The sequence below is a fragment of the Prionailurus viverrinus genome, chromosome C2 (assembly GCF_022837055.1).
Source record: "Prionailurus viverrinus isolate Anna chromosome C2, UM_Priviv_1.0, whole genome shotgun sequence".
NCBI classification, from domain to species: Eukaryota; Metazoa; Chordata; class Mammalia; order Carnivora; family Felidae; genus Prionailurus; species Prionailurus viverrinus.
The window spans coordinates 98,321,167-98,336,410 of NC_062569.1; the positions used below are offsets into that span (position 1 = coordinate 98,321,167).

A 15,244-nucleotide genomic window follows, 5' to 3' on the forward strand; every position below is an offset into this window, starting at 1 on the left:
TAAATGCTGTTACAGGCACTGTGCTGCAATATGAGATACAATGTGATAAAATGAAGCATGGCTCCTGTATCTCACAACATAATTGAGATAGATATGTATATTTACACACACATACACACATACACATATAAATATTAAATAATCAAAAAATATATTAATATTTACTTCACATAATGCTACTAAGTTGTGGTTAGTTTTGTAATAACAAGAAATACCTAGATCATTGGGATTCGTATTTCAATGACTTTTTCCAAAAAAAAAAAAAAATGCTTGAAGTTTGTGCTTTATGCCTAAAGTTTTTTTGTGTGCCTAAAGGTTCTTTTTCCTCTTATATTTCAGTTATAAATTGAATCATTGCTTTGATCCATGAAGGTTACAGAAACTTCTTATTTTGTAGGATGTTTTTATGCACTAATATTTTCCATTATTACTGGAAGATGCCTCAGTTGCCTGGAATTTATGCCACCAAGGGAAAACAGTGAAGACTGAGTTAAAGCATTAAATAGTTGGGTTAATTATGTTCTGCCAGAGTAGCATTACTATCCTTTAAATAAGAAAAAAAAATTAAGTTAGAAAAATTTTAGCAAGTTAAAATTAACCAGCGACTATATAAAGGAAAGTAATTTCAGCAGGGTTATTTATGCCCTCAATCAAAGTTTAAAACCAGACCAAACATACAAACAAATCTAAAAAGGTGTGTATGTGACATCTTTTTATTTTTTGAAGATGATTCTTTCCATCCTTTGTTCTTTGATCTCTACATGAGCAGAAGCACATAGAGTGGCAATGGGGCCAAGGGTGCTAGATGTCTTGGCACTCATTAGTTATGGCAATTAGCACCATTTAGATTGATATATTTCCAAAGTGAAAGCATGACTTGGAGCAGACAAAAAATGATGATGGCATTTGTGAAGGTGGAATGACATTGACCAACAAGAAACAAAAGAAATAAAGCACATTTAAAAGTCTTGGAATATTTGAAAAATTGATTACATGATAAGACTGTTTCAACATAAGTACAATTCCCTGAGGACTTATTAATGCTTTGGTAGCATTAAAGTAAAATTAAAAGACACCAGGGCAGTCCACTTTAATAGCTTGCTGGCTTGAACCCCAATACATAATGTTCTTGTAATAGTTTATGGGTGACTGCAGTAAATTGGTAGTGAATGTTTTCCATTTTTTGGCTCTTCATATCAGATCTGCTCTTAGAGAACATTTTGTTCTGAGAATATTATGAAGACAATTGATCTAGTTTAGAAGTTGCTTGACAATTTTAGTACAGTGTTAACTTTTCTCCCTTCTAGATTGTGTGATTTTTGTCCTTTGAGCTGAGGTCAAATTATAGTTTGAACCTTAGCTGTTTACTCACTTACGACTAAATACTTTGTAAGTACTGCCACAAAAAAAGAAAAATCTAATTTTTTCCCAATGCTTTAGTTACCTATCTGTCTTTTAGATAGCAGTTTAAATCTGTCCTTCTTCTTGACAGAGAAAACAATTTGAGATGGATTAATTTTGAACCTAGATAGTTTGTTGATGAATCACTAATGATCATATTCAAGGGTTGTATTAGAAATAAAAAGAGACGTATGATTCACCAAAAGAAATTACTGTATTTTAAACAAAATGAAGGCTGAGAATTGTCTGGGATTTAGTGTGCGGAATTCTCTAATATGGGGTGCCCTGAGGCACTTAATGCATGTCCAATCTGTTTTTTAGTTTTTAAGCAGCAAATATTCATGATGTACATACAATAAAAACAAGTTACAGACTTAATAGAAATTGAAATGGTCTCAATGTTAACATTAGACCCATGGAAAATTAGACGATATCTGAGTACCTTATTCGTTCTTTTAGTCTTCAGTGTGCCTAGGAACATTTGTTTCATATAAAAGTTATATTGAAAAATTAATGGACTGAGGGCGGAAAGGGAATTTGAAGGAATGTGAAATAAAGTCTGGTTATATACTGAATGCAGGTGGAAGATGTTTGAGGAACATTTATGAAACAAAGTGTAGTCTCTTCCTACTTCGGTCCAGGCTTCCAAAAGCGACAGGAGAGTCCCTGTGGTTATAGAAAACTGCAAAAAAAATTCTGGTCGGACAGAAAGCTCTGAAGAGGTGGCACTGAAGCAGTAGAAGGAAAAACTGAGTAAATAAAAGAAAAATGCAGGGAGGAGCTAGAAATAATTAGAGAAGAAATAAAATGTCTCAACCAAAATAAGAACAACAAAAATTCCGGAGATGTCAATGCAGAGCAGTCCAGCTGACAAACAAGGATTTTAAAATTGTGTGTTCAAGAAGCAGAGATGTTTGGAAATGAAGTATTCGATTTTTCCTGTAAGAGTTGACAGGCGAGGCATTACTGGGCAACACTACACCACATTAAGATTAGTTGCTCTTTTGCAAATGTACTTGGAAGTAAAGTCCTGAAAGCCACATGTCTTCAGCCACCTGAAGCACCCAGGGCCTTAGGTAATATACTGCCTGTCGTGGTTTATGGTGTATACCAGAAAGACAAATGACATTTTCAAATTGGTATGTGTGTGAGCATGGTCATGCTGCATCTATGGAGTACCAAAAATAATACCAATCAGAGTCAATCAACATAGTCAATTTAGCCTCAGTGTTTTAAAAATCCTTCAAAGTGTTTTGTTAAATCCCATGAAAGTGGTTTTGGTGGCAGAGGTTTCAGATCTTTATGAATGATAATGAATTCGAAGACACATAATGAGAAACACTATAGTGAGGTCTAGACAGATTTAGATAAATTAATGACCCGACTAGATGATGGCAGCCACAGTCTTTAACTTTGAGTAAAAGAATCTTAAAAGCAGCTCAACGAAGAAATATTTTCTTTCTCTCCTTTTTCTTTTAAAAACAGTTAATTGTCTTTTTTGAGAGTAATAGAGAAAAGATGAAATGTAGAGACTTCATTGTACTGTACTCATTATATTCTCTCTCCTGCCTAACACATAAATCTAGTTTGCTCCCTTACATTTATTCATCTCTTTCTTTAAATGAACATATATTACACATATGTACTTTTTCTATATGGAAATATATTTCATAATCTTCTATTTATGCTTATATAGTAAATCTTTTAGAACATTTGCTGAAATATTTGTTTGGGGTGGATTGATTTTACATCAAATAGTTCTATTACAAATGAAGGCTTTCCTTCTATTAAATGTTACCTTCTTTTAATACCATAATGAGGCAGAACATTATTGTTACAGTTTAACTTTGTGTGGTTGGATGTCCTATAAGTTGTAGAACTCTAAACTAATTTAAATTTTTGGCAGGTTGTTAGATTGAGTAAAGGACAAGAAGCAGTCATGGACAACAGGTTTTTTTTATCTCTTAGTTATTTCTATAACTCGTACTTTAGCAGACGATTTTTATCTTGTGGCAAAAGTCAGCTTTACATTTTGTGTGCTATTTGATTCTTCCTTCATATATTTGGAATACCATTTTTAATTTATGGTATTTTTAGAAGAAATCTTTAACTGTTCTTTTCCTGGATAATAACTTGCATGAGTAAAAAGAACTTCATGTTTGAACTTTTGGTATAATTCTGATTTCTCATTGAAGTCAGGCTTAAACCTATGAAGTCTAGCAGCAACAACAAAAGCAACCTTACTGAAAAAGCATTATTATGTTGTAACATAATAATGTCTAACATCTTACTGTAAAGATGGGGACAGTATATATTTTTATGTGTATCATATATGCGCACACGGTTTATTAAAATCTGGATTTATGTCACACTACAAATATTACCAAATTAGGTTTCTGTGTAATGAAGCTGATCTTTTCAATGATATCCTATATTGTGAAAAGTTTTTAAAATTTTCGTATAATGAATGCAAACGTGAATCCTTTCAAAAATAACCATATTTGTCTGTGTCCTGCTATACACACTGAGGAGGTCTGAAAGAAGGACAATACCATCATTCTGTTGCAGTGTCAACACGAAGTTCTACTTTTACTATTTAGTTTCCTCTCCTCCATACCCCCAAAATCACCATCCTTTAAAAAAGTATATTCTTACAATTAGAATGGTTGTGTCATTGTTAAACTATTACGTTAAAATATTTCACACATTTCTATGGAGAATGTTGTCCTTGTCCTCATTTAAAAAAACAAACAAAAAACTGAGAAGAGGCATCTTAAACATGGCTAGACTTTCAGATCAACATAAATATGCAATTTACACATCAGTCTAAGGATTTAGGAATTGATTGCAGTTTGAACCTTTTTTTTTCTGAACAGTGGCAGTATTTTGGCCTTTAAGACAAGACACAGTATTCAAAATAGTTTGAATAAAAAGTAAGAGAAATTTATCCTGGAGATTAGAATATTTCCACATAATAATTCAGGTGATCTCCTTTTTTAAAAACCTAATTTATGGAAAGGTAAGATTTGCAAAAAGAGATAAATTAAGGAACAGTGGCTTGTTATATGGAATTATGGCTTGCAAAATATTTTAAAAGTATAATTTCTTTATAAAAGTTGATTTGCACTTTATAACATAAAAAAGAACTCTACATTCTAAAACTCATATTTTTTAAACAAATGCAACCATCTATTAGGTAATGCAACTTTATGCATCTAAATGAGTATTATTCTTTGTAGTCACCTTGAGAGATATTTCTTCATTTAAATAGTAGAGCCATTGCTCTAAACATCCTAATGTGTTTGAAAATGCCTTTATTTTTATTTTTTATTTTTTTAAGTTTATTTATGTTGAGAGACAGAACAAAGGAGGGGCAGAGAGAGAGAGGGAGAGAGAGAATCCCAGGCAGGCTCTGTGCTGTCATCGCACCTGATGTGGAACTCAAACTCACGAACTGTGAGATCATGACCTGAGCCCAAACCAAGAGTCAGGTTCTTAACTGACTGAGCCACCTAGGTGCCCCTGAATTGCCTTTAGAGGTAACAACATAACCTTTTGAATATTTTCACTGACCACTACTTTTAATTTGGTTTGATTTTTAGAAATAGTCAAGAGTAATTTAGAGCCATGTTTACTGAATAGAAACAAGTCTATTGCCATAGCAAAACCTGGCCTGTTCTGACTGGTACAGTTCTCTAAAATCCCTTATCATTTCCTTACCTCCAACTCTGCAACACAATTGCATGCCCTTTGTCCCATCCACTCCATTCACACTACTCTTAGAATTCTAGGGGTATGGCCTGTCTGTTTTGCATGATCAATGAGGGCATTTTTGTTTTTAATACAGAACTGACAAAACCATTTATCTTGTGTGGCTTTGTGCAGTCTCTAAAGGCAATTTCAAAAGAGATATAACTTATAGTGCTTTGAAAATGGTAGAATTATGGAATAAAGATACTACCTCCACTGCAATAGAGGATATTTAAGTCTTTGATTTTTGGATATCTGATATGTAACTTCAGAACAGTGCAGTAAATATGTACTGAGCATATATATTATGCAAAACACTGTAGTAGGCGCTGAGGCAAAATGCAGAGAATAAATAGAGAGGGGAATACTTTTCAGTGACTCTACTGCAAGACAGTGTTCTCTCGGAGTTACAAAGCACTACATAAATACAGGAGAGAGAGGGATTTGTTTTAACTGGGGCATGATGGATAAATTGAACATAGAAGGACACAGATGGAAACCTTGACGGGTGAGGATGGAAGAAAAGACATTCTAGGGAGAAGTAACTTTCTGACTTGTAGAGCAGGGTTTATGTGTTTTAAAAAAATGAAAATTTTACTTTTTTTAAAAAATTTATTTATTTGTTTCATCCTTCTGTGTGTGTGCCCTGTATGTTTTTCTTAGTAGTCTTGTCTGTGTCTTCCTCTTGCTGTGCCTCCTTCCTTTCATTTTTATCTTTTCCTTACCTTCCTTATCTTTTCCCCTCCTGTTTACATTTCCCCATCTTTTTCCCCAGAGACAACTATTCTCCTGAGGTTAATATATATGCTTTCAGTTCATAATTTTACTATTTTACATTTTAAATTTTCCTGTGTGTCCCCATGAAATTGGTGTAGTTTTGAATATTAACAAAAGTTATACATACATCATACCTTACTATAATGCTGTGGTTTCCAATGTAGGTACCAAGGTGCTCCCAGAGTGCCACAGTGAACCTACACGTGTGTTGTGGGGTATTTTCAGTTTTCAAGAGAAACGTGGCAATATTCCACATTTTTCAAACATTAGGTCAGTCACCAACTTGAAGTAGTTCACAATTTCAACATTTTAATTTCAGCATTTAATTTAATAATATTTTAATTATTAATAAAATAAATTTAATTTAATCTCGATGGTGTCATGTGTTTGAGAAGCTGTTTTTTTTGTCAAGTGCTGTCATAGAAAGCAGGAACTGTGTGAAAATTGATATAGAACAGGGAGAAAAGGTGGCCACATCCATTCTGATTCCAAGGTTTGAGAAGTTGTGCAATGCTCAACAGGTACACACATCCCAATAACAACTAAGGATGGTTATGTAAGCGCTGAATTAACATAATATTTTTCTTTTAATCTGTGTTTATTATTTTTTGTATGACCACTAAGTGGCTGGGACATAAATACTTATTGAGTTGCTTAGAACTAAACTACAAAATAAATGGTTCTGTTAGGTATATTTTTAGGCTAAGTTTGCTGTGAAAACATTACTAAGACACTAAGGACTCTGTTAAAAAATAAGAATGAGACATTGAAGGTTCTTGTGAACTGAGAAATATTGAGTCATTCTACAGCATATTTTGGTTTCACTTAACATTATCTTTATGATTATCTATGTTGGTACTTACAGACCCAAGGCATTTTAGCCGCTGTATATAGTCCTGTGCATTATTCCATTGTGTGACTGAGCCACAATTTATCCATTTCCTACTGAAACACATTTAAAAGTTTCTTCTCTTCCCTTCCCTTCCCTCCCTTCATTCCCTCACCTTCACTCATTTCTTTATTTCCTTCCTTCCTTCTTTCTTCCTTTCTTCTTTCCTTCCTTTTTTTTCTTTCTTCTTTTTTATGTTACAGTCATTGTCACAGTAAATATCCTTGTAAATATCTCCTTGTATAAATGTGAGATAACTTCTGTATTTGAATTGCTGGTTTAGAGAATATACATTTTTTAACTTTACAAGGTAAAGGTAAGGGTGTGAGAAATTGGTCTCCAGATTTTTCTGAGTTCTCCTTTCTTCATACCTTTTCCAATTAGCGATATTGATAGACTTTTAAACTTTTGATAAGAAGATAGGGTAGTGTATCCATTTGTTACTTTAATTTAATCGTTTTATAAAGTTGAGCTTCTCTTCATATTCTTATTGGCCAAACATGTTTTGCTTTCTCTGATTTCTCCATTTGTATTCTCTCAGCAGTTTTTAAAATTATAATGCTTTTGTTTTGTTTTGTTTTTCATGATTTGTTTATGCTTGTTATATATTTGGATAGGAATGCTTTATTGGTTATATATGTTGCAAATAACTTCTCAGTCTATTGCATGTCTTTTATTTATGTTTATAATGTTTGGAGTTTTTTTGTTAGTTTATATTTGAGAAACGATGTTTTTTTTCTCCGTTAATCTCTGAATATGGTAATATGGTGTGTATCACTTAATATATTTTCTGTTTTTATTGAGGTAAAATTGGTATATAAGATTATATAAGTTTAAGGTGTACAACATTATAACTTGGTATTTGTATATACTCCAAAGTGATCACCATGATAAATCTAGTTATTATCAATCACCATAAAATTGAACCCCTTCCCCTCTGGTCACCACCAGTCTATTCTCTGTATTTATGAATTTTTTTGTTTTGTTTTTTAGATTCTGAATATAAGTGAAATCATATCGTATTTCACTTTCTCTATCTGACTTATTTTACTTAGTATAATACCCTCCAGGCCTATCTGTGTTGTCATAAATGGTAAGATTTCCTTCTTTTTGATGGCTGGGTAGTATTCCATTGTGTATATATACCACACCTTCTTTATCCATTTATCCACTGATAGACACTTAAGTAGTGTCCATATCTTGGCTATTGTATATAATGGTGCAGTGAACATGGGAGTGCATATATTTTTTTGAATTAGTGTTTTTGTATTTGTATTTTCTGATGTTGAATAATTCTTACATTCCTGGGATAAATTTCCTATAATTATTATGTATTTATGTGTATATGTATAAAAATGCACATTCATTTTGCTTTATTTGGTTTGTTATTTCATTTAGAATTTTTGCACCTAAGTTCTTAAGTGAGATTGACTATACTTTTCCTTTCTTGTGTTCTCTTTTTTACTGTCAATTATTGATCATAAAGTTACTCAGGTTTTCTATTTCTTATTGTATTGATTTTGTTATGTTGCACTTTTCTGGGAAATTGCCCATTTCATTTCAGTTTGTAAGTTGATTGTCCTTCAGTGGTTTAGTATATTCTCTCATAATATCTTAATGTTTCCTCTATCTTTAGAGATATATTCTCTTCATTCCTAGAGTTTCTAATCAGTGCCTCTTCCTGCTTAATATTTAATGATTAATAATATTTTGATCAGTATAGATTTTATTATTAGGTTGAATTTTGACAATTTCATATGGTTTAAAACAATACTTTATTGTCTTTTCAAGGAACCAGTTTCGGCTTTTTAAAGGACCTATTTTAGCTCTACTGTACTCTACTGTACATAAGTTCTATGTCATTAATTCTTGTTATATTCTTTATTATTTATTTCCTTCTTTATTTGGCTTTATTCTGCTATTATTTTTTAACTTGCTAAGTTAGATCCTTAACTAATTAATTTTAGAAATTTTTAACATGTAATATATGCACTTAAAGTCATAAATTTTCTACTAAGTACCACTTTAGCTGCATCCCACAGGTTTTGATATGTAGTGTCTTCATTGTTGTTTAGTTTTAAATATTTAATATTTCCATTATGATTTTTTTGACTCATGGAATATTTATAAATGTGTTTTTTAGTTTCCAAATATATAAGGATTTTTAAATTGTCTTTTTGTCTTGATTCCTGATATTATTGTATTGTGGCCAGATAACATGCTTTGTAGGGTATGAATTCTTTGAGTTTGTTGAGACTTCTTTTATGGATCAGTTACCGTTGAATTTTATACATACTACACATAAGTTTGGCAAGAACATACAATGCTCGAGGGGAAAAGTTTCTACACACCAGCTAGTTCAAAATTATTAATTATATTGTTTAAATCTTCTATATCTTTACTGATTTTTTTTTGGCTCATCTCTTGAAGTATCTTCTGCCTCGGGATTCAGTCTTTCACTTTGTTCACAGTTCTTTCGGAATTTCACCTTAGAATGCCTTTTTATCAGCATTCTATCTAAAATACCTGCTTCTTCACAAAAAGACACACACACACACACACACACACACACACACACACAAACACACACAGAGAGAAGGAAGCAAACCATAAGCCATAAGACTCTTAACTATAGAGAACAAACTCAGGGTTGCTGGAGGGAGGTGGGCTAAATGGGTGATAGGCATTAAGGACACTTGGGGTGAACACTGGATGTTATATGTAAGTGATGAATCATTAAATTCTCCTGAAATCATTATTACACTGTATGTTATAACTTGGATTTAAATAAAAACTGGAAAAAAACACCTGCCTCTTCAGAACTTCTCTCTCTTTTCCCTCATCCTGCTTTTTCTTTATGGCATTTGTTAGTATGGGACATTGTATTTTATATTTTATGTTCATTGTCTCCCTTACTGGAAAATACACTTGCTGAAGACAGGAACAATGTTTTATTCACTATTGTTACCTTCTGGGTCTAAAATCATACTTGCCTCCAACAGGCATTTAATATATATTTGTTGACTGAATGAACAAAAGAATAGCTATTTCTGATATTACGGTGAGCTCCTTTTCAGTTGAAGGAGTTTGTTATGTGAGAGTTCTGTGGCTTCTTCCAAAGTGTTTTGGCATTCTCTTTTATCCCATGACCCTAGATCTGTGCCCATAAGAGTCTAAAGAAATCCAGATTGTTTTTGTGTTAATGTTTAAACTTGGATTTTATGTTCTAAAAGAATAGTGTAAATGCTGACTCCTAAGGTGCCTATGGAACATATCTGCGTTTCAAATGTCTTTCATGTGACTTTATACCACCCAGAGCCCTAAGAAGAATTCAGGCATCTTTACTGCTTCTCCATACTAGCCTAGTTTTTTCTACACCTTATGGAGGGGGGAATCCATTAATAAGCATGTTTCAATTGTTCCTCCTTGCCTCTCTTTGGATTTAGGTCTTGTCTGTTGCCCATGCTTTGGTGTTGATATTCCATATAACATCATAAATACCTGGGTATATGTGAATATGATGCTCTAGGGTCCAACAAGGCTTCAGCTCCACCCTTGGCTCTACCTTTGAGTTCTCTGTTCTTTTCTGACAATCAGAGATTTCCCTTTCTATCTTTCATTCTAACTTGGTTCAGTTTTTTAATTATCAAAATTATCCTAAATATCTGTGTATTTGAAGTGGAGAGATATAATCACTAGTAGAATATGACATATTTATTGCAATTAATAGCATTTCATACTAGCCTGACTACTTCTTATAGGTCCATTAGGCACTTTATGTGAATCTTTGTCATGTTTGTTTATAGCATGGTAATTCTTCAGTGGCTGACATACTTCTGTATTGTCATATCAATAATCATATGCGATTTTTTTCAAAGAAAATATCCTTTAACAGTTAACATCACGCAGTGTGTATTTCTTTGTGTGTGTGTGTGTGTGTGTGTGTGTGTTTGTGTGTGTGTGTGTATGTGTGTGTATGTGTGTGTGTGTACATGATGGGAGGGAGAGGGAGAGAGAGGTCAGAGTTTAGGTGGGAAGAGAGACCATTATGAAGGAAGTGATAGCTGAGGAGAGGACAGGAGCTAGGGCGAGGATGGGGTGTGGGTGAGATTGCAGTAAGACAGCTTGTAGCTAAACAAGACAAATATTTGGCAAAGCTGCTTTAATTCTTTTCTGTGAGGCAGATGAACTTATAGAGTCAGATAAATGATCCTAATGCCAGTCTGCTCTCCCCTTCAACTTCTTGGACCCGATTTCTTTTCATATGTAGCTAAACTTGTCCTTTTGCTGTTACCTGAGTGAAGTTGAGAGGTTTGCACTTACGCTCAATTTTTGGTACTTTGTGATTTGTGCTGTGCTCATGTCTACAGAGAAAAATCAGTCCCTCAGAGTACAAAGTAACTGTCATCTTGATTGTATGTGAAGGCTTCTACTCTATCATGTGATGTTAACAGGAACCCAGGATCAGCAAACCTGTGTTCTTTTGGAACTGCTTTTCTTCAGTATTTTCAATACATAGCAAGAACATAGGTAATAAAGGAGGTATTCATGTTTCACAAGTGAGACATGAGCACTCCATCCTCTTTTGTAAATATTGCAATGTTTTGCGATTCTCTTTCATATCTTTCAAAAGAGAAAGAATCTTCAGTTATTTCTTTAATGAATCAGTTACTCTATGAAGATTTTGAGAATGTTATTTTGCAGACAGATTCAATAATCTTATCCCTATTGTGTAATTTAGTGGTAAGCTTTCCACATTCATCTTACCTGGGAAGGTCAAGCTTTTTATGACCTCAAAAAGTCGGATCCTTGTTTTGTACAGACAATTACCTAAATGTTCCCATTATTTAGAATGGATATTTCAACCATCTCAAGGTTTACTTTTGCTAGAATTCTCAAGTGTTTTCATTTATTGAATACTGAATACAATTGAAGCAGTTTTTATAATATTATCTAAAAATCTTATATTTTCTTATTTTATTTTAAAATTCATGGCTGTATGATGTGCGGATGTAACATAATGGCAAACTTTACATTTAAATGTTATAGCTGTAGTGTTTTTACAGTAATCTGGTTGAAGCCAAAAAAATATTTTGACACCATAGGCTCTAGAGATTTATGTAGCCAGAAGAGATAAAGCAGAATTGGATGTCAGAAAGGTGGATTATTGGTTATCACAGATAGAAGGGCTGATAGGTTAATGAAAGCTGATTGGCACAAGAATTTATTATAGCAAATGTAAAGTGGAGAATAGAAAATGATAGTGTTACTGATTAATAGTTTATCTCATGACAATGTGGATCAATGTGGATCATTTGGAATCTTTATGCACCAAATTTTAGTTTAATTGTGTAGCTATTTTGGTGTTGGGATACAATTTTGAGAAGCATAAAATGGATTTAAAATATCTTTTAAAAATAGTTATCAATAAGAATCAAGTAAAGGGATATTTAGTTCTTTGGATATATGAAGGTATGTTCTAATGGAAAATTTAGATGACCTAAAGGAATTTGAAGGAGAAACAATTCTTATGATAGATGTAATGAAAATGTAACTTGAAATAGCCTGACATTTTCAATAAAACACTGGCAGAGAAATCAGTAAACATCTTGAAGACAAAGGAATCATGAGCAATGAACAAAATGAGTTTATTACAAACAAATCATGTCTGACAAAATTAATAGTTGTTTAAAATAGAATTGCAAAATTAGCATGGATAAAGGGAATATATTTTTTAAACTTCAACCAAGTATTTACTGTGGCTTTTCAAAAATAATTTTAATGTTAGGATACAAATAATCTGATGTATTGGATATTTATGGAAAGACAATGAATCATATATAAGGCCAAAATGTAATGCCAAAAATACCTCCAAATTGATTGTGGGATCAGATGGCAGTGACAAGGGTGACCTGAGGGGTTTAGGTCCCTTGACATTCGCATCATTCCCCCCAGATAGTATTATAATTCATGTAAAATCAACATGCATATCTCACAAAAACAGCTTCTGACACAAGTCCTCATAGTACCCCTTCCAATTAAATTGTGTTGTTAAATCTCCTCTATGTAGAAATTCAGTAGGCTTTACTGGTGAATTTAGATCAGTGGTCAACAAATCTGTCCTACTGTTTATTTTTATTATTGAGGTATAATTGATATATAACAGCATATTAGTTTCAGGTATATAACATGATATGATATATGTATATATTGCAAAATGATCACCTCAAGAAGTCTAGTTAACACCCATCACCACACGTAGTTAACACCTTGTATGTGTGATGAGAACTTTTAAGATCTAATCTCTTAGCAACTTCCAGATGTGCAGTATAATATTTTAACTATAGTCACCATAATACACATTACATCCCCAGGACTTATTCATTTTATAACTGGAAGTTTGCACCTTTAGACCACCTTCACTCATTTCACATACAAACCAACCCACCCACCCAGCCCCACCCCGCACCTCCTTCACACCCTGGCAACTACCAATCTGTTCTTTGTCTCTATGAGTTTAGTTTGTTTGTTTGTTTGTTTGTTTGTTTTGGGGGGGGTTATTTATTTTATTTACTTTTTAAGGTTTTTTTTAATTCCAATTAGTTAACATATAGGGTAATATTAGTTTCAGGAGTAGAATTTAGTGATTCATCACTAACATATAACACCCAGTGCTCATCATAGGTGCCCTTAATACCCATCACCCATTTAACACATCCCCTCACCTACTTCCCCACGAGAAACCCTCAGTTTGTTCTCTGTAGCTAAGAGTCTGTTTTATGGTTTCTTTGCCTTTCTCTTTTTCCCCCTATGTTTATCTGTTTCATTTCTTAAATTCCACATATATAAAATTCCATTAGATATAAATAAGATCATATGATATTTGTCTTTCTCTACTGACTTATTTCACGTATCTTATAATGCCCTCAAATAGCAAGATTTCCTTCTTTTTTTATGGCTGAACAATATTCCATTCATTGTATATACATGCCACTTTTTTTTAAAATCCATTCATCCATCTATCAACTAATAGTCTTAGCTATTGTAAATAGTACTACACTGAACATTAGGGTGCAGATATCTTTTTGAGAGAGTAATTTTGTTTCCTTCATGATATACTCACAAGTGGAAATGCTGGATCATAGGGGAGTTCTATTTTTAAATTTTTGAGAAACCTCCATACTGTTTTCCATACTGGCTGTACCAATTTACATTCGCATCAACAGTGCACAAAGGTTTCTTTTTCTCCACATCCTCACCAACTCTTCTTGTTTCTTATCTTCTTGAAAATAGCCATTCTCACAGGTGTGAGGTGATTTGGTTTTCATTTGCATTTCCCTGATGATCCCAAAGTTTTTGTAAGTAAAGCTTTATTGATACAGGCATGTCATTTGTTTATGTATTTATTGCCTTGGCTGCTTTTTTTTTTTTAACGTTTTATTTATTTTTGAGACAGAGAGAGACAGAGCATGAACAGGGGAGGGGCAGAGAGAGAGGGAGACACAGAATCGGAAGCAGGCTCCAGGCTCTGAGCCATCAGCCCAGAGCCCAACGCGGGGCTCGAACTCACGGACCGGGAGATCGTGACCTGAGCTGAAGTCGGACGCTTAACCGACTGAGCCACCCAGGCGCTCCTCCTGTGGCTGCTTTCATGAGATGATGGCAGAGTTGAGTAATTGAGACAAAAACTGTATTACCTACAAAGCCAAAAACGTTTATCATTTGGCCTTTTACAGAAAGTTTGCTGATCCCTGGTTTAAATGAATGATTTTTTTAAATCTTTAGAAGTATTTAGAATTTTTGTCAAATATGGGCATAGGTAGAATATTTGTACACTGAATGAGGGAGGCAGTGAATCTGTACATGTTATACTTAGGGTCTAGTCGTACCCTGCATCTTCCATCTTTCATGGTATTGACTCATCCATTTTAGCAATAAACATCCAAAATGAGATATGTGACACTGTCACTGCCTTCATTCAGTTAAATTCAACTGTTCTTGACATTGTAAATGTTGATGATGATATATCAGTAGGTTTAATGGGGGAATACAGAGGGAACTGTGGTTAAGAAGAGCAATGATGTTAGTCGTAAGTATTAAGACAAGTTAGGTCTAATTCTATGATACTCTGTTTTGTTAAAACTCTCAAGTGTCATCAAATGTATCTTGGATCTTTCTCCTAAATGTAATTATGTTAGGGGCAGAGCATTCCTCAGTCTGGGATTTAACTTAAAAAAAATCATATTGTTCACTGTAGGTAAAAATATTTACAGATTGAATATTAACTCCATAATTATTTTTGTATATATTTATTCATTCTTCAGATATTTGAGTGCTTACTGTATGCCAGGCATAATGCCAGGGGAAAGTGATTTGGCAGTGAATTACATGTAGCTAAATTGGTAGGATCCCTAATGTAGGAAGACA

The 15,244-nt window shown here is 33.4% G+C and overlaps 1 protein-coding gene across 21 annotated transcripts in view; it reads left to right on the forward strand.

Moving 5' to 3' along the window:
• Nucleotides 1-15,244, forward strand: part of ZBTB20 (zinc finger and BTB domain containing 20) — a 767,438-nt gene that overhangs the window by 128,607 nt on the left and 623,587 nt on the right. The gene's annotated exons all lie outside the window — the stretch shown is intronic.